General features: G+C 46.9%; 1 long non-coding RNA gene across 1 annotated transcript; it reads right to left on the bottom strand.

Moving 5' to 3' along the window:
* Positions 1–414: 414 nt before the first annotated feature.
* On the bottom strand, positions 415–17822 carry LOC136398730 (uncharacterized). The gene is made up of 4 exons (XR_010750042.1): positions 17632–17822; positions 14708–14802; positions 11685–11906; positions 415–2364 (listed from the first exon to the last, which is right to left on the bottom strand). It is a non-coding gene; the product is annotated as an uncharacterized lncRNA (long non-coding RNA).
* Between the last annotated feature and the right edge of the window lie 258 nt (positions 17823–18080).

Here is an 18080-nt window from a genome sequence, read left to right as displayed (position 1 = left end):
TCTCCGCGTGCACCATTTCAACTGTTATCCCAGACTTGGTACAGCACTTTGTGTTTTGTGTCTTGGATATTTTTCATCAAACCTCTCCCAAGTTGTCTATCAAGAGGAAATTGTCTTTGTCTATGCCTCAGCCTGCCAAGAAGGAAAGAAAGGTCATTGATCTTGACACAAAAATGAGCACAGGCTCATCTGACTTGAGCATGGATTCAGCAGCTTGAGTGCAGGGGTGCTGGCTTGAGCATGGGATCATAGACATGATCCCATGGTCGCTGGTTTGAGCCCAAGGTCACTGGCTTAAGCAAGGGGCCACTCGCTGTGCTGTAACCCCCTGGTCAAGGCACATATGAGAAAGCAATCAATGAACAAGAACAATGAAGGAGGTAAGAAAGTGAATGTGATTGCACATGTTTATGAAAAAACCAACTCCAGTAACCCCACCTGCTGCCTCAGATGATGACATCAACGATCTGCAGCCAAGCACCAGTGGCCAATAAAATGTTTCGTACATGTTTATATATTTTGATATGTTTTGCAATTGGGAAAATGTTTCCTATGGTATATTTTACACCTGTATTTTATATTTTTGTATGTTTTGCAAATATTAAACCAGTTGTACTGGTAATGCAGTGTTTTACTTAAACCTGACAATAGTAGAAATAAGAAACAAAATAGTGTAGAGATGATACAAATGGCATAAAATGAACAAAGAATATTATGATATATAACAATAATGAAAGAAAATTATAATAAAATACAACTTAAAGATTTTTATAACATCATGTCATAGTACTGTACATATAGCCTACTCAATTTAGGACCGAACCATGTTACGACCAGTCTGCCAGAACCAATCGTGGTCATAAGTCGAGCACTAGCTGTATTGAATATGACCCCAAAGGCACAGGTAATAACAGGAAAAATAGATAAAATATACTTCATGGAAAATTTTAAATTCTGTACATCAAAGACAGTATCAATAGAGTAAAAAGGCAACCCATAAGAGATAACATTTGCAAATCATATGTCTATTATGGGTTTAATATCTAAATTATTTAGAGAATTTTAAACTCAACAGCAAAAACACAAACTACCTGGTTCAAATATGGGCAAAGGACTTGAACAGACATTTCTCCAAAGAAGATATACAAATGGCCAATAAGCACATGAAAAGAATATCAACATTACTAATCATTAAGAAAATGCAAATCAAAACTACAATGAGATACCATTTACACCTATTAGGATGGCTCCTTTAAAAAACAATAATAAGTTTAGTGAAGTTGTGGAATTTAGTGAACTTTGGTCACAGTTGACGAGAATGCAAAATGCTTCAGTTGCTAAGGAAAACCGTATTAAAATTCCTCAAAATAGTAAAACTACAATTGCTGATTCAGCAATCAGACTTCTAGGTATATGTCCAAAAGAACTAAAAGCAGGGTCTTAAAGAGATATTTGTACCCCCATATTCATGGCAGCATTTTTCATAATTACTAAAACGTGGAAACAACCCACTCGACAGACGAATGAATAGCATAACGTGGTACATACATACAGTGGATTATTATTATTCAGCTTAAAAAGGAAGGAAATTCTGCAATATGCTTCAACATGGATGAACCTTGAGGACATTATGCTAAGTGAGATAAGCCAGTCACAAAAAGAGAATATTGTACGATTCCACTTCTATGAGATACTCAGAGTAGTCAAATCATAGAGACAGAGAGTAGGATGGCGGTTGCCAGGTGCAGATGGGAGTAGGAAATGGTGAGTTATTGTTTAATGGTACGCAGTTACAGTTTGACAAGAGAGATGGTATTCAAAGTGAATTTTGTTTTTCTGTCCCCCCCCCCTTTATTTTGCGAATAATTGTATTGTGAATACTTGGGAAACTGTACTGTGGGAAATAATTCCTCAATTTGAGGATGACAGTATGTGGGTTAGTCAGTGCTAGAGGGCGTGTTGACATTGGTCACACCCACCTAGTTTAGGCACATATATATATACAGGCTGAGCTTAATCTTGTCAGTTGAGTTCAGCAAGAATGTTGAAAATATCTCCCACTTCTTGTCTTCTGCCTCCATTGCTTCTCTTCCAGCCTGGACAACACGGGCTGGTGAGTGTGCTGGGATCTGGACTCTTGCCTGAGGGGTGGGTAGAGGATAAGGGAGCCTCATGCTGGTATCAGGGAAGTGAGTGACTGCCCAGGTGCTCTTAAGGACAGGTGAGGGTGTAGCATAGCTGGCTGTCTCCCCTGGTGTTCACTCCACCCAGTTGACAAGGGATTTGAACCTAAGGCACAGCTCCTGCTCTACGCTTATCGGCGGCAGCTCCCCTCTCTCACCACAGACCATCTTCTCCAGGAACCTGTGTGGAGACGGGAAACACATTATGAATAGCATGTGTCTTATGATGTCATTCTGTCCTTTCTGTTCCAATTCCTGTCTATTCTGCTAGATTTTTTCCCAGGACAGACCTTGTCTTGTATTTTTGTACATCAGACTACGTAAAAGTCACTAAAAATGTCTATCAGATAGTTGACCTGTGGTTGCACCGTAAATAAAGTGTCAATCTGGAATGCTGAGGTTGCTGGTTTGTAGCCCTGGGCTTGTCCAGTCAAGGCACATATGGGAGTCGATGATTCCTGCTCCCTCCCCCATTCTCTTTCTCTCTCCCTCTCTCTTTTCTCTCTCTCTCATCTCTAAAATGAATGAAGTCTTTTTAAAAATTAAAAAATAAGAACATCTATCAGATGAATCCTCCTGGTAACAGTATGTGCACACAGGGGATTCATGGTGGCATCAGAGTATTTTACTGCCTCAGATAATTAAAGGGGAGACTGGGCTAAGGATGTGGAATGGGGGTGGGGGCAGAGATGGAGACACAGCCTCAACAGCCAAGCCCCTCAGACAGAGTCCCCAGGTCACACCTGCATTTTTACCCACAGACACTGACACTCGTTGCCTGGACCATACTCTCAAATGGCAGTTCAGACCTGAACAGCTCTGGTGTGAAGTCCAGTACTCAGTGGATAAAGAGACTTTTGTTCAGTGTGACAGTGAGAGCAACAAAGTCCAACCTTTGTGTCCCCTGAGAGCTAAGGTCAAGGCCACCAGAGCATGGACACAGTTGACCCAAATGCTGGGAGAAATGGAGCAAGAGCTCAGGATGATCCTGCCTGACATCAAACTGAAGAAAACAAGACCAGGGGTAAGTGAGGGATGGGGGTGTGGGTGCAGACAGTGAGCAGGAGGGGGAAGGAGCCGGCTCAGGCAGTGCAGGGACTTTGTGGAGGGAACTGAGCCCTGGTCCAACCTCAGAGACACGGTCGACCTGATGGCCAGAAAGGGCAAGTCATGCAGAGAGAAAAACAGGCATGTAAATGTGCAGAGACCCTGACCTATGGGAGGTGGCGGGGCTCTCAGAGGCAGGGTGACCTTCCTGTGTGTGGATTTTCAGGTCCACCCACCCTGCTGGCCTAGCTGTGCTGTTAGTGTGGGGCAGAATGACGCAATGGTGAATCCTGGGAGTGCAGCTTCAACAGAAAGCCCGCCCTCCTCTCTAAGACGAACTGAACAATCATGGGTCTTGGAGCTGGAAGTACATTGGAAGACCCGGAAGTATTTAACAAGCTGTATTTCCGGGAGAGTGGAGACTGCAGTCCCTAGCGGAACAGGTTCCTAGAGTGCCCGGAGAAAGTGCGGGAGCCCACAGGTAACCGAGCAGGGTGCGGAGGTGTGATTGTTCTCTGTAAGCGTCTAGTGCCTTCCCTGTGTGCGTGTGGGTGGGTGTTTAATGGAAAATTAGGTGGATAAATTGATGAGTTATTTCTCAGTGAACTTCCTGTCAGTGTTAGCCATTGGGTTTCCCACCACCCTGCTTTCCCGTGTCACCTCCTTCTCCACAGGAACCCGTTCCCCAATTAACAAATGGTCCAGTCACCCTGGTCTGTTCTGTACACCCTCCGCTGCTCCTTCCTTGTGTTACTTAATATTGTAACAAAGAGCTACAGAGATGCAGTGTCCACAGCAGGAGTACAGCAAAATTGATTTAACCAGCCTTCCATTGTAGGTTTAGGGTCTTTCCAGCTATTGCTTTTGCAAAAAATCCTGCAATGACCTTCTATACAAACATTACTTTAAAACTTTATGACCATATTTGCAGAATAAGTTTTTAAAGGTAGAACTGCTGAGGAAATAAATGCTTTAACAGGTTCAAAAACTTTAAAATTGACCCAATATACCCTGGCAAGTAGACTCAGTGGTAGAACGTCAGCCCAGCTTGTGGATGTCCCAGATTAAATTCTAGTCAAGGCACAGAGTAGAAGCGACCATATGCATCTCCACCCTGCCCCCTCCCTCTTCTCTCTCTCTACTTCCCCTCCCACAAGTATGGTTTAACTGGTTCAAGCACATCAACCCCGGTGCTGAGGATGGCTCCAATGGAGCTTCCCCTCAAGCACTAAAAATAGCTTAGTTGCCAAGCAACATCCATGGATGGGCAGAGCATCACAGCCATAGGAGGCTTGCCAGGTGATTCTGGTCCAAACAGGTATGAAAGTCTGTCTCTCTGTCTCCCCTCCTCTCATAAAAAAATATTTTTGACCAAATATACAATGTGAGTCCTCACCTTGGCAGCATATGGAGGTTCTTTATTTTACTTTTTTCTATGTTTTACTATATAAACTATTTCATATATTTATTTAATTGTTTGATTGAATTTATTGAATGACATTGGTTTATAAAATTACGTAGGCTTCGGACACACCCTACGGAGGTTCTATACCTGGCTATAGTAAAAACTGGTTCTGGAGGATATTGTGACAATGTGCATGAGAAACCTTAAAAATGTCCAAGTCTAACCTAGAGAGCTGTAGAACAACAGATTTCTATAATTTATGAGAACTTGTTTGTGAGAACTTGTTATAACAGCAAGGGAAAACTATACAAACATCATCAAACATGCCCAGACAACAGAAGTGGAAAAAAGCAACTCTAAATTTCAAAAGGTAGATTTTGTCAAACTCTTACCTAAAATCAATCTAGGCCAAGGTCTGAGAAATAGCAATTAAGGGCCTATTTGGAGAACTTGGGCAGAAAAGCTGTGTTCATAGGGCAGTAGACCACATAATGTACTAAATTCTCCCTGCACTAGTACACATTTGCAAAAATTGGTCTTATAAAGTGACAAGTATGAAATTACAGCATACCTAAGTCCAAGGGCTCTGACAGCCTCTCTTGCCATGTCTGTGGAAGAGATGGAGAAGTCTGGCTGGGTTAGGACACTGGGTGGATTCATACCCTAATACTCACAGGCACAGGGATCATGTGAATGAAGCAACGGGCCCGCAGGGTAGGCATCATGAGGGTCCCCAAGGCTCTGTCCTCGACCAGCATAGCCTATACTTTCAGTCCAGTTCTTGGACGAACACAGAAGACAGGGTTGTCAGTTTGTAGAAGACAAACGCGGGATGGGGTGGAAAGCATGTCAGCTGTGAGAATGCGGATTGGGAGGCTTCATGGTGTGGTGGACCAGAACTGAGGGCAGACAGCAGTGCCCTGCTCTGGAGCCCACGCCATGGGCTGGTCAGGGACCCAGTGCTCTAATGCTTTGTCTCCCTTATCCTCACCACAGCCATGGGAGTAGGTCATGCCACTGTTTCTGTGTTAGACGTGAGCACTCTGGGGCTCAGAGAGGGGAGGTGGCTCTCCCCAAAGTCACAGGGCCGGGAGGCGCTGGCACTGGTGCTGCTGTGGTGCCCTTAGCACAGTGCTGCGTTCAGCAGGCTGCACGCCTGCGCGATAGAACTGCGGTTCTTAACACTGAAGGGGGCGGGGTTAGGCTGCTGGGACAGATGCCAGGAAAACTAACTAAGACCAACACTTGGGAGCTACATACCCTGTTTCCCCAAAAATAAGACATCCCCCAAATAAGACCTAGTGTAATTTTTTTCAAGCTTAGAAATATAAGGTCTCCCCTGAAAATAAGACCTAGTGTGTCTTTAGGAGCAAAGATTAATGACACTGTCTTACTTTCAGAGAAACAGGGTAGATTGTTGTACATGGAAATAGTCACAAGAAATTCTTGATGGAATTCAGAGTTTGGCTGGTTATGCTGATGTTTGTGATCACATGACTACAGTATATGAATAAATGTTGATTTTTTTGTTCAACAATAAATGTGAATTCTTGTTCATGGAAAAATAAGACATCCCCTGAAAGTAAGTCCTAGTGTGTCTTTAGGAACAAAAATTAATATAAGACACTGTTTTATTTTCGGGGAAACATGGTAACAATTAAAACTGATATAAGGGCCTGACCAGGCAGTGGCACAGTGGATAGAGCATCAGACAGGGATGGGAGGACCCAGGTTTGAAGCTCCGAGGTCACCGGCTTGAGCATGGTCTCATCTAGTTTGAGCAAGGCTCACCAGCTTGACCGCAAGGTCGCTGGCTTGAGCAAGGGGTCACTCGATCTGCTGTAGTCCCCTGGTCAAGGCAAGTTATGAGAAAGCAATCAACGAACAACTAAGGAGACTAAGGAGCTGCAATGAAGAAGTAATGCTTCTCATCTCCCTCCCTTCCTGTGTATCTGTCCCTATCTGTCCCTCTCTCTGTCTCTCTCAGTGTGGCTGTCACAAAAAAATAAAATAAAATAAACTGAGGTAAGGTGAACAATTCAAGAGCTTCCCAAGCATGGAAGCACTTTGACGAGTGACGTGTTGCACTCCTAGCCTCTGTGACATGGGGAGGTCTGTACATACTGTGTGAGTTCATTGTTAGTGAGTCAGTGTTTGTGCAGCGCTCGGAGCAGGTCCTAGAGACCCAGCACCAAACTTATAAAGTTTATTTGTTTCTTGAATTTGAAACAGAAATGAGTGGAAGTGTTCAAGCACATGCTGGCCTGGCCTCAGCACAGTAGAGGCAGCCTGTCAGGACGTCCCAGCTCCCTCCCATCCCACCTCTCCCAGCTGATCCCGGGGAGGGAGGGAGGGAAGGAACGCAGTGTCCACAGCGCTCCTGGCAGCTGACGGGGGTCACTGCCCGGCGCACCTGGAAGCCAAGACTAAGGCACCAGCTTCTGAGAACAGAAAGGAGCTCCATTGGTGCATCAAGTGGCAAGAAGACAGGAGGCAAGGCTTCTCTCCGTGCTCCTGATCCAGGATTTGGGTTGAACTTTTAAAAGGGTAGCAGTGGAGGGTTTACGAGTGTGACTTGTGACGGGTGCTTCCCAAGTGCTCTTGCTAAATGGTGTAACCAAGGTTTAATTTCTGTTTCTGGGTCCTGCTGGGAACAGGCTAAGACTGGGCTGTGCAGTTATGTGTGTACCTCATCATGTCGGCACCTAAATAACTGGACCTGCTGGGCCTGACCAGGAGGTGGCACAGCGAATAGAGCGTTGGCCTGGGATGCTGAGGACCCAGGTTTGAAACAACAAGGTCCTCAGCTTGAGTGTGGGCTCACCTGCTTGACTGTGGGGTCGCTGGCTTGAGTGTGGCCTCATATACATGACTCCATGTTCACTGGCTTGAAGCCCATGATCACTTGCTTGAGCCCAAGGTCATTGGCTTGCGCAAGGAGTCACTTGCTCTGCTGGAGCCCCCTAGTCAAGGTACATATGAGAAAGCAATCAATGAACAGCTAAGGTGCTGCAATAAAGAATTGATGCTTCTCATCCTCTCCCTTCCTGTCTGTCTGTCTCTCTCATGCCAAAAAAAAAAAAAAAAAAAAAGCAAACAAACAATCCCTGGACCTGCTGGGCCACAAGACCAAGCTAGACTCATCAGACTATCTTCTATGACTGACAGTCGCTGGTCTAATTTCTGTGCCTTGGTGCAAGTGAGGTGAGGTAAACTCCGGCTCTGCAGCTGGAGGGCAGGAAACTCTAGACTCTGAGAGAAGCGTGGATCCTGTGTGCAGAGAGAGGTGGAAATTGCAGACCACCTGGTCCCGGAGGGGAGAAGTAGCACCCGGCAGACCAGCTGCCCTGGGCGCTGAGGGTTCTGTGCCATTGGGACCAGGCCCTGCTCAAGGCCCAGCTGCCCTTCCTGCCTCACTATGAGACGTCTCACCTGCTTAGGCACAGTGGCCCCTGTGGGTTTGGGCTGAGGGAGGCAAGCGTGGAGTAAACACGGCAACATGGATGGCAACATGGGAAGAACAGGGAGGGAAAGGAGAGGGCTTGGTGGAGGGAGGTGGAGAGAGAGGAGCTCACATGACTTCCAACAGTCCTGCTCACTCCAAAGGGTTTTGAGGAGATGAGCACATTCTCTTTTTTGTCCCTGTATTTCTTTAGTAAAAAACTGTTTTGTGGAATTTGCAGACTGCAGCCTGGTTAGAAAGTGTCTCCAGTATTTTCACAAGGCAGGTGAATGAGTCAGTCTGTACAGGGTGGGGTGAGCATACTGCGCATAAATCCTCTGGGAACCTGACTATTTTTGCCATTTCAGCTCAGCAAGAATGGTGCAAGGATCTCTCACTTCATGTCTTTTCCATCTAATGGTTCTGGTACAAGCCTGCGTGACATGGGCCGGTGAGTGTGCTGGAGACCTGGCTGAGGGGGAAGAGCTGAATGTGCTCTAAATGCAGCAAGTGGGGGGGCGCCTGCCCAGTTGCTCTTAAGGGTCCATGAGGGTGTGGCACAGCTGGGCTGACTGTCCCGGATGTTACCTATAGCCAGGTAGCAGGGGACCCCCAGCCTAAGGCATGCCACCTGGTACTGTGCTCACCTGTGGCAGCTCCTCCTCTGCTGGGTACCTCCTCTTTCAAGAAGACTTTCCTGAATACCCACAACCCAGAGTGAATGGCATGTGTCCTATGATGTCATTCTACAGTTTCTGTTCTAATTCCTGTCTATTCAACTTGATTTTAACTCCCAGGAGAGCAGACACTGTCTTGAATTTTTGTACTAACAAGTTGATAGATATAAATTTAAAAATTTCATATAAATCTTCCTGGTAAGAGTAAGTACGCACAGGGGGTTCCTGGTGACATCAGAGTATTTTACTGCCACAGATAATTAAAGGAGAGACAGGACCCAGGATGCAGAGATGGAGGGGCTGGATGAGACCCTCCCTCAGCATCAGGCCCTTCAGATGGAGTCCCCAGGCCACAACTATGTTTTGTCCTCACAGATGCTCACTCTCTCTGCCTCAACCTCACTGTCCTATCACAGTCTGGACCTGGACAGCCTTGGAATCAAGCTCAGGGCTCACTGGATGGAAAGCCTTTCCTTCAGTATGACAGTGACAGCAACAAGGTCAGACCTTTGAGTCCCCTGGGAGAGAAGGTAAATGGCACAAATGCACTGAATGCAATACCCCAAATGCTGGAAGAAATCAGCCAAGAGCTCAGGATGATCCTGTCTGACATCAAACTGGGGATCAGGACCAGGGGTAAGTGAGGGAATGGGGAGGGGAGGTGGGGACAGTAAGGGATGGGGGAGGGGAGGTGGGGACAGTAAGGGATGGGGGAGGGGAGGTGGGGACAGTAAGGGATGGGGGAGGGGAGGTGGGGACAGTGAGCAGGAGGGGGAAGGAGCGGGCACAGGGGGAGGGACTTTGTGGAGGGAACTGAGCCCTGATCCAACATCAGAGTCACGGTCAACCTGATGGCCAGAAAGGGCAAGTCATGCAGAGAGAAAAGCAGGCATGTAAATGTGCAGAGACACCCCGACCTATGGGCGATGGCGGGGCTCTCAGAGGCAGGGTGACCTCCCTGTGTGTGGATTGCAGGTCCTCTGACCCTACAGGCCAAGCTGTGCTGTCAGCAGGAGGCAGGACAATACACTGGTGCATCCTGGGAGTTCAGCTTCAATGGACAGCTGGCCCTTCTCTTAGATACGATGCATAAGAAGTGGACAGTCATTGAGCCTGCAGTCATTGGGACCAAGGAGGACTGGGAGGAGAACAAGGAACTGGCAGAGTATTTCAGGAAGACCTCGATGGGAGACTGCAATCGCTGGCTGACTGAGCTCCTAGAGCTCATGGAGAAAGTGCGGGAGCCCACAGGTAACCGAGCAGGTGCAGAGCTGTGGTAGTTCTCTGTGAGGGGCTAGTGCCTTCCCTGTGTGGGTGTGTGAGTGTGTGGGTGTGAGTGTGTGTGTGTGTGTGGGTGTGAGTGTGTGTGTGATAGAAAATCTGACGGATGGATCCACTGGCTGATTTCTCGGGGGACTTCCTGTCAGTGTCATTTATCGGATCCCCCGCCCCGCCCTCCTTTCCCACCGCACCTCCCTCAGCGCAGGAACCTTTCTCCACTTAACCAACCACCTGGTCACCCTGGTCTATTGGATGGTCCCCAAATTTCTATGCATCATGGTGTTGCCAAGCCTCCTCTTCTTCCTCTGCTGTAGTATTTTCTCAGGCAGCTCAAATATCACCTCTTATGAAGTCTTCACCTCCTTCCCCGCACAGAATTAAGTACCCCTCTGGGTCCCCTGTCAGAGAAGGTAAATGCCACAAACGCAAGGACGGAATTGCCCCAGATGCAGGGGGAGAGGACGCGAGAGCACAGCATGAACCTGTCTGACATCAGTCTGGAGAAGAACAGGACCAGGGGTACGTCATCCTAGAAACTGTCTGCCCACAGTAAGCGTGTCAAGTTCTCTGATAATCAGAGACACTGTCACCCTCAGTGGAATATGAGCTCCAAGAGGACAGGGCACAGCCCCTGTTCACCTTTATACCCCAGGATGTGATGGAGTGGCTGTCACTTAACAAGCCAGTCAGTATGGGGGTGACAGGTGCTGTCTGGGGAAACAGATGCTGAGGGCAGTGTAATTTTCAGTTCAACTGGGTTTTTGCTTTTTTTCACCTTTTTGTACGATCTTAAATGTTTCAGATACCCCGCAGCACTCAACCTCCTTGTCAACTGAGTGGATCATCAGTATCACCGGTGCAGTGATCGCTGTCTTCACCCTCACTGTTGCCTGTATTATCCCTTTCATCCAAAAACGTAGGAGATCAGGCACCATGAAGGGTGAGAAGTGTAATGGGGACCTCGTGTTGTATATGGGACCTCAGTATTGTGTATAAAGAGTTGGACATAAAAAGGAATTTTATACTTGCTTTTGGTAGCTTGGAGTAGAAAGTCCCCAATATCTGTACAAGGAAGTTAAGCTTGCCTGTGGCAATAGCTTAGAGTAGAAAATTTTTATAAGCCTCACTAGTTAGATATCTTGACTTAAATCCGCCTACAGAAGCAAGATATAGTCTTATGATTTTAGCCTTGTAGCAATTATAGGAAGAACTGTAATCTCAGCTTTAGAACAAAGAATGCTTTCTACTGAAATGTCAAGAATGATGTGCACACCTGTTGTAATAGCTATGACTTTGTGGTTTATCCCCGTAAATACTGCTATCTCCCTAGGCTCGGGGCTGTTAGCTGTTTTCCCTGTGTGGATTCTCAGCTAGCAGTCTCCAGCCGGCTAATAAAGGCTTTTTAAATTTATAATCAATTTGGGCTCCGATCAATAATTACTTGCGTTCGGTCCATAACATTTGGAGGTCCCACCGAGATTTGGCCAGGTCTTTCTGGCATTGGGTCGGAGCCCAGCAGGACCCCCTCTCCCCACTCCTAGGGGGAGATCTCTGAGACAACATTCCTCAGCTCCAGGAGACAAAGTAGGGGAAGGTTCATCTCAAAATTCTGCAATTCGACTCTTGGAGCCATTTGAATCTGTACTTACTGGTGAGATTTGTTTCAGTGTCTGGGGCGCCCCGTTGGGAGTCTTTGTGAGGCTGGACGCAGCATTACTTCTGAGACTTGATCCTGGACCACGACGGTGGCCGGTGATCTTTGGTTTGGTTTCACTTGTTTTGTGTTCCAGTGTTGTCTTTTGTCTGCTTGTAGTTGCGTTTGTGTCTGATCGTCCAGGTTGGGTCAGTCATCGTCGTGTTTGTCTTGTTCCCTGTTAGAGCATTTTATTAAAAACTTTCAAGATTTGAGGTGGCATGCAGCAGACTAGGGAGTTCCTGTCAATGCTTTTGACTTGTGCACCTTTTGTGAGCAAGAGTGGCCTACTTTTCCCCAATCTCGGTGGCCCCGAGGGAACTCTTGATTTGTCTATTGCTTACCAGTCCCAAGTGTGGGCTATTATCTTCGGATGTCCGGACCACCCGGACCAAATTCTATATATTCAGATTTAGATTGACATTTTGACAGACAGATCTAAGTGGCTTAAGGACTGTCTGCCCCCTTCTAAGAACAAAACTAAAACGGGAGTGGGGGGGGGGGCAAATAGTTCTTTTCTCCCAACCATCAGCGGGGACCCAAGAAGAACACTCCGGTACTTCCACCCCCACCTGACAGCCCTACCCTCTTGAATCCACGCCCATATGCCTCAGCCCCGATTCCCGATTCTCCTGAAGGGGCCGAAGCTCAGGACCCCTTGAGTCTCCCGAACCCTCGCGGAGGCACCAATTACAGCGATCCGTGAGCCCCGTGATCGGCCCCCTCCCCGGACTCGTCAGAGGTGGCTCCCATATTACCACTACGCCAAGTGGCAGCCCCTCATGATGAGGAAGCCCAGCCTTTTATGGTTTATGTCCCTTTTTCCACTAGTGACCGTTATAACTGGAAGAATCAGAACCCGTCTTTATCTCAGAACCCACATGGTCTAATTTCTCTCTTGGAGTCTGTTTTCTTTACCCACCAGCCCACTTGGGATGATTGTCAGCAACTCCTCCAGACCCTCTTTACGTCGGAGAAACGGGAGCGCATCCGTGGACATGGTCCAAGGCTGGTCTTGGGAGCGGACGGCCAGCCTTCCCATGACCCTGAGCGCCTCGAGGCCTGTTCCCTTTGACTCGCCCAAAGTGGGGCCCACTGATCAAGGTCAGGAGGCTCTGGACCGGTATTGCCAGACTCCTATGGGGGCGCTCCGTGGGGCAGCAGGGAAACCCACCAATATGTCTAAGGTAACTGAGGTAATGCAGGCACCAAACCAGTCCCCTGTGGCGTTTCCAGACTGCCTCCAGGGGACCTATAGGCTGTACGTTCTTATAGACCCAGAGGCCATTGAGAACAGACGAGCAATTAACATTGCTTTTGTCTCTCAGTCCGCCCCAGATATTAGAAAGAAGATACAGAAATTCGAAAGCTTTGAGGAGAAAATGCTGACAGAACTGGGAGAGGTTGCACAGAAAGTGTTCAACAACAGGGAGGATCCAAAAGATCTGAACAGAAAAATGGCCAATATCCTCCTAGCTATGAACGAAGGGAAGGGGGGCCAATGGCAGCAAGGACGACTCAAAGGAAAAGACCTTACAAAGGAAACCAGGGGATAGGAGGCCGCCGTCAGGAAACGATCAATGTGCATACTGCAAGAAGAAAGGTCATTGGAAAAAGGATTGCCCCAAATTAAAGAATCCAGATACGGTATTAGCAGCTGAAACAGAAGAGGCCGGGGCTCCGTTTTGGGCCCCTAAGAGCCCAGGGTCACTCTACAAGTCGGGGGCAAACCTATAGACTTTTTAGTGGACACTGGGGCCACTTTCTCGGTCCTTAAACAAGCAGAAGGACCAACTTCAAAACAGAAGGTCCCAATTCAAGAAGCAACTAGAAAAACTAAATCCTATCCCTGGACCCAGGCTCGGATTACAAATCTCGCTGCTGGGACTGTAACTCGCTCCTTCTTAGTAATACCTGAATGCCGGTTCCCTCTGTTAGGCGGAGATCTGCTCAGCAAATTACAGGCTACAATTTCATTTGAAGGAGAAATGCCAAAAGTAGACTTTGCCACAAGACCCCGCACTGTTCTAGTGACTTGCCCACTCAGTGAAGGATATCTATTCACTGAGGACAATAGAGAAGAGAATCATCAAGAAAAGTCAGATTTCCTGGCCACGTTACAAAAAGAGATCCCAGGGATTTGGGCTGAAAATAATCCCCCTGGGTTAGCCACACACTGAGCCCCCTCTTAATACAGCTTCTTAGCATGGCCACAGGCCACACCGATCAGGGCAAAACAATACCCTATGAGTCAGAAAGCCAGGAGAGGCATTGCTGTAAGAAGACTAAGATAGACTAGTATTTTAGTCCCATGCCACTCTCCGTAGAATACTCCCTTGCTCCCTGTGCAAAAGCTGGGAACTGAGGACTTTAGGCATGTACAGAATCTAGGGGAAGCTAATAAGGGGGTAGAAACCATCCATCCAACGGTCCTGAATCTGTACACCCTCTTGAGCTTACTGTCACCAGACCGACAAGTTTATACTGTCCTTGATCTAAAGCAGGGGTAGTCAACCTTTTTATACCGACCACCCACTTTCGTATGTTAGTAGTAAAATTTTCTAACCGCCCACCAGTTCCACAGTAATGGTGATTTATAAAGTAGGGAAGTAACTTTACTTTATAAAATTTATAAAGCAGAGTTACTGCAAGTTAAAGCATATAATAATAATTACTTACCAAGTACTTTATGTTGGATTTTCACTGCTTGGCAGAATAAATCTTTATAAAACAACTAAATCTATCTTTTTATTTATACTTTGGTTGCTTCGCTACCACCCACCATGAAAGCTGGAACGCCCCCTAGTGGGCGGTAGGGACCAGGTTGACTACCACTGGTCTAAAAGATGCATTCTCCTCCTTGCCCCAGGTGCCTGCAAGTCAGCCTATATTTGCTTTTGAATAAACAGACCCAGAGAAAGGGGAGTCAGGACAATGAACTTGGACTCGGTTGCCACAAGGGTTCAAAAATTCCCCTACCTTATTTGATGAAGCCCTAAGCCGAGATTTAGCCAGATTCCGAGGAGAACACCCTGAGGTCACCTTGCTCCAATACGTAGATGATCTCCTTATAGCTGCAGAGACACAGGAAAAATGTCACGTGGCCACCAAGGACTTATTAGAAACCCTAGACAAGTTTGGCTACGAGTCTCTGCCAAGAAGGCTCAGCTTTGCACTGCTTAGGCCACTTACCTAGGGTATGAACTGAACAGGGGGATAAAGGACTCTTTCTAATAGCCGTATCCAGGCTATATTGAAAATCCCACTTCCTCAGACAGAGGATAGTTAGAGAGTTTTTAGGGGCATTAAGGTACTGCTGGCTGTGGATTCTCAGGTTTGCAGAAATAGCAAAACCCCTGCACTCCTGTACCGGAGGAAAACGAGAGACTTTAAATTGGACTGAAACGGAAACTAAGGCGTTTGAGAAGCTAAAAGCGGCCCTAGTCAGTGCCCCCGCACTCGCCCTCCCTGATCTCACCAAACCATTTCAGCTGCATGTGACTGAGACTGGGGGCATTGCAGAGGGTACTAACTCAGTTTCTAGGACCATGGAAGAGACCTGTAGCCTCTCTCTCCAGAAGACCTGATCCAGTAGCTGCGGGGTGGCCAAACTGCTTGAAGGCCATAGCTGCCACTGCTGTGGTAGTTAAAGAAGCCTCTAAGCTGACTTCGGGCAAGATTTACAGGTAATCGCCCCACATCAAGTAGAAACCCTCCTGCGGAGTCCTCCAGAGCGATGGCTCTCCAACGCCCGGGTCACCCAGTACCAGGTGCTTCTACTGGGCCCTCTTAGAGTAAGCTTCTCAAAAATGACGGCGCTAAATCCAGCTACCCTGCTCCCGGATGATGATCCTGAGCAACTGCTACACGGCTGCACCGAATCCCTGTCTGCACTCACGAACCTTCGAGCGGAGCTGACAGACCAGCCGCTCCCAGATCTGGACAAAACGCTGTACACGGATGGGAGCAGCTTCATGGTTGACGGAGTACGGTGCTCAGGAGCGGTGGTTGTGGCTTCTGACAAGGTGATATGGGCCCAGGTGTTAGGGCATGGGACATCGGCTCAGAAAGCGGACTTACTGCGCTTACCCAGGCTCTCCAGTGGGCAAAAGGAAAAACTGTGAACATTTACACTGATAGTAGGTGTGCCTTTGCTACTGTCCATGTGCATGGGGCTATCTACCAGGAGCAGGGACTTTTAACCTTAAGAGGAAAAAAAAATAAAAACACACAGGAGATACTTTCTCTTCTCTCTGCCCTTTGGCTGCCAAAAGCAGTTGCTGTCATTCATTGTAAGGGCCACCAATCTGCCACCACCCCAGAGGCCCAAGGAAATAAGTTTGCTGATTCTACGGCAAAAGAGGCAGCTCAAAAACCAGTGGGGCCCTTACAGATTCTACCAGTTCTCCCAGCTCGAGTTTTAGGCTCGTCACCAATGTATACAGAAGAGGAAGCTGCATAAGGACAAAAGCTTAGAGCTCTAGAAACCCAGCATGGCTAGAAGGAACTACCGGACTCTAGACTGCTCCTCCCCGAGGCAATAGGGAGGGAATCTGTTAAACAGATTCATCAGACTATGCACCTCGGGGGAACAAAATTAGCTAAATTGCTTAAAAGGGATTACTATGTTCCTAAACTTTTTCAGATAGCAAGGGATGTAGCAAGAAGATGACAATCATGCACTCAAGTGAATTCGGGAAAGAGCGATGCAACTTTCCGAGGATCCAGGTTAAGATGCCAAAACCACAGAAAACATTGGGAAATAGATTTTACAGAATTATCTCCTGGACCAGGAGGATACCAATATCTACTTGTCTACATTGACATATTCTCCGGATGGGCTGAGGCATACTCTACCAGATCTGAGAGACAGCATTAGTTGTAGTAAAAAATTTAGTCTCTGAAGTTGTCCCTGGGTTTGGACTACCTATTACCATGGGGTCTGATAATGGCCTGGCATTCATTGCCCAAGTAACCCAGGGGTTAGCTAAAGCCCTGGGATCCACCACATGCAGGTCAAGCAAGCTGATCCAGTTGAAGAAGAGGGAAAATGGATCATCCAACACACCGAGGACCCTCTAAAGCTCAAATTGTACAAGCAAGTTCCCTGTTCTTCACTTGGTTCCTAATAACTATAAATAGAAACCTTCATATACCTGCCAACTTCACTTGGCAACTCACTAGGACTCTAGATGAAGAAACCATTGGTCAAATAAATACCCCTGGGCCCCCGAAATTTGAGATCGACCTCTGCCATCTATTAGGAAAAGACTGGCTTAACGTTAATATTGATGATATTGCCAAACCAGAAGGGATTGATCCCAGAAAAACGCAGTACGGTGTATGGGGAATTATTTGCTGTGGTAAATTAAAATTAGAACAACAATTATGGAGATCCCAACATTATGCTTGTCCATCTTCTTCCCCACCCCACTGCAGCACAGCTAAGCAAGATTATTTTTGCAAATCATGGGGATGTGAGATTTAGCCCCATGGAAGAACACAGATCCTCTACTTAAATTTGAAAGAGTTGTTGGTACAAATGCCCCTACTCAGAATTGTCAAATTGGGGATTGCAACCCAGCAATACTCACACCTAAGAATTACAAAAGTGACCTCTGGGAAGGAGGAAAAACATGGGGACTTAGGTGATATATTCATGGACCTGACCCTGGAATCCTGTTCAATATTCAGAAGAGACTTTTCCCCGGGTTAGGAACCCAATTGGGCCATCGCATGATCTAGAGCAGTGATTTTCAACCTTTTTTGAGCTGCGGCACATTTTTTACATTTACAAAATCCTGGGGCACACCACCTACCAAAATGACACAAAATGACACTCTAACACAGTACATATTATACATTTAGTTAATAGTATAGTTTCTAAATGTATTTATACTCACTTAGTGTGAAACCTGGGCCTGTTTCGATGAACACAAAAGGGATATCCTGGCAGGAATGGTAGAAAGACACACACGAAGCTCTTCCTCAACAGTTCTCAGTCTCTCTCTGTTTTTAGTTTTTATTGCAGTCAAGCTTGAGAAGCTCAGCTCACATAGATATGTGGTTGAAAATGGGAGCAATGTCAAAATAGCTTTGTTGTCCAGAATGGGGAACTCCTTGGCAACAGATAACCAAAAACTGTCCAAAGGAAGATCAGCAAACTTTAGCTTTAAACCGCGATCTTGTTTCAGTTCAATAAGTTCCTCTTGCTCCTTTAAAGTCATGTCCTTTCCAGCAATGGATACTGAGCTGTATGGGTCCCTAACCCAGTCAAGGCATTCTGTGAAGGCTGAAGAGAAATAAAATGACATCTTCTCAAGAGTTTTCAAATGTCTGCCAATCACCTCGC

This window comes from Saccopteryx leptura, chromosome 3, assembly GCF_036850995.1.
Source record: "Saccopteryx leptura isolate mSacLep1 chromosome 3, mSacLep1_pri_phased_curated, whole genome shotgun sequence".
Classification (NCBI taxonomy): Eukaryota; Metazoa; Chordata; class Mammalia; order Chiroptera; family Emballonuridae; genus Saccopteryx; species Saccopteryx leptura.
This window is presented reverse-complemented; position numbering and strand designations above follow the sequence as displayed.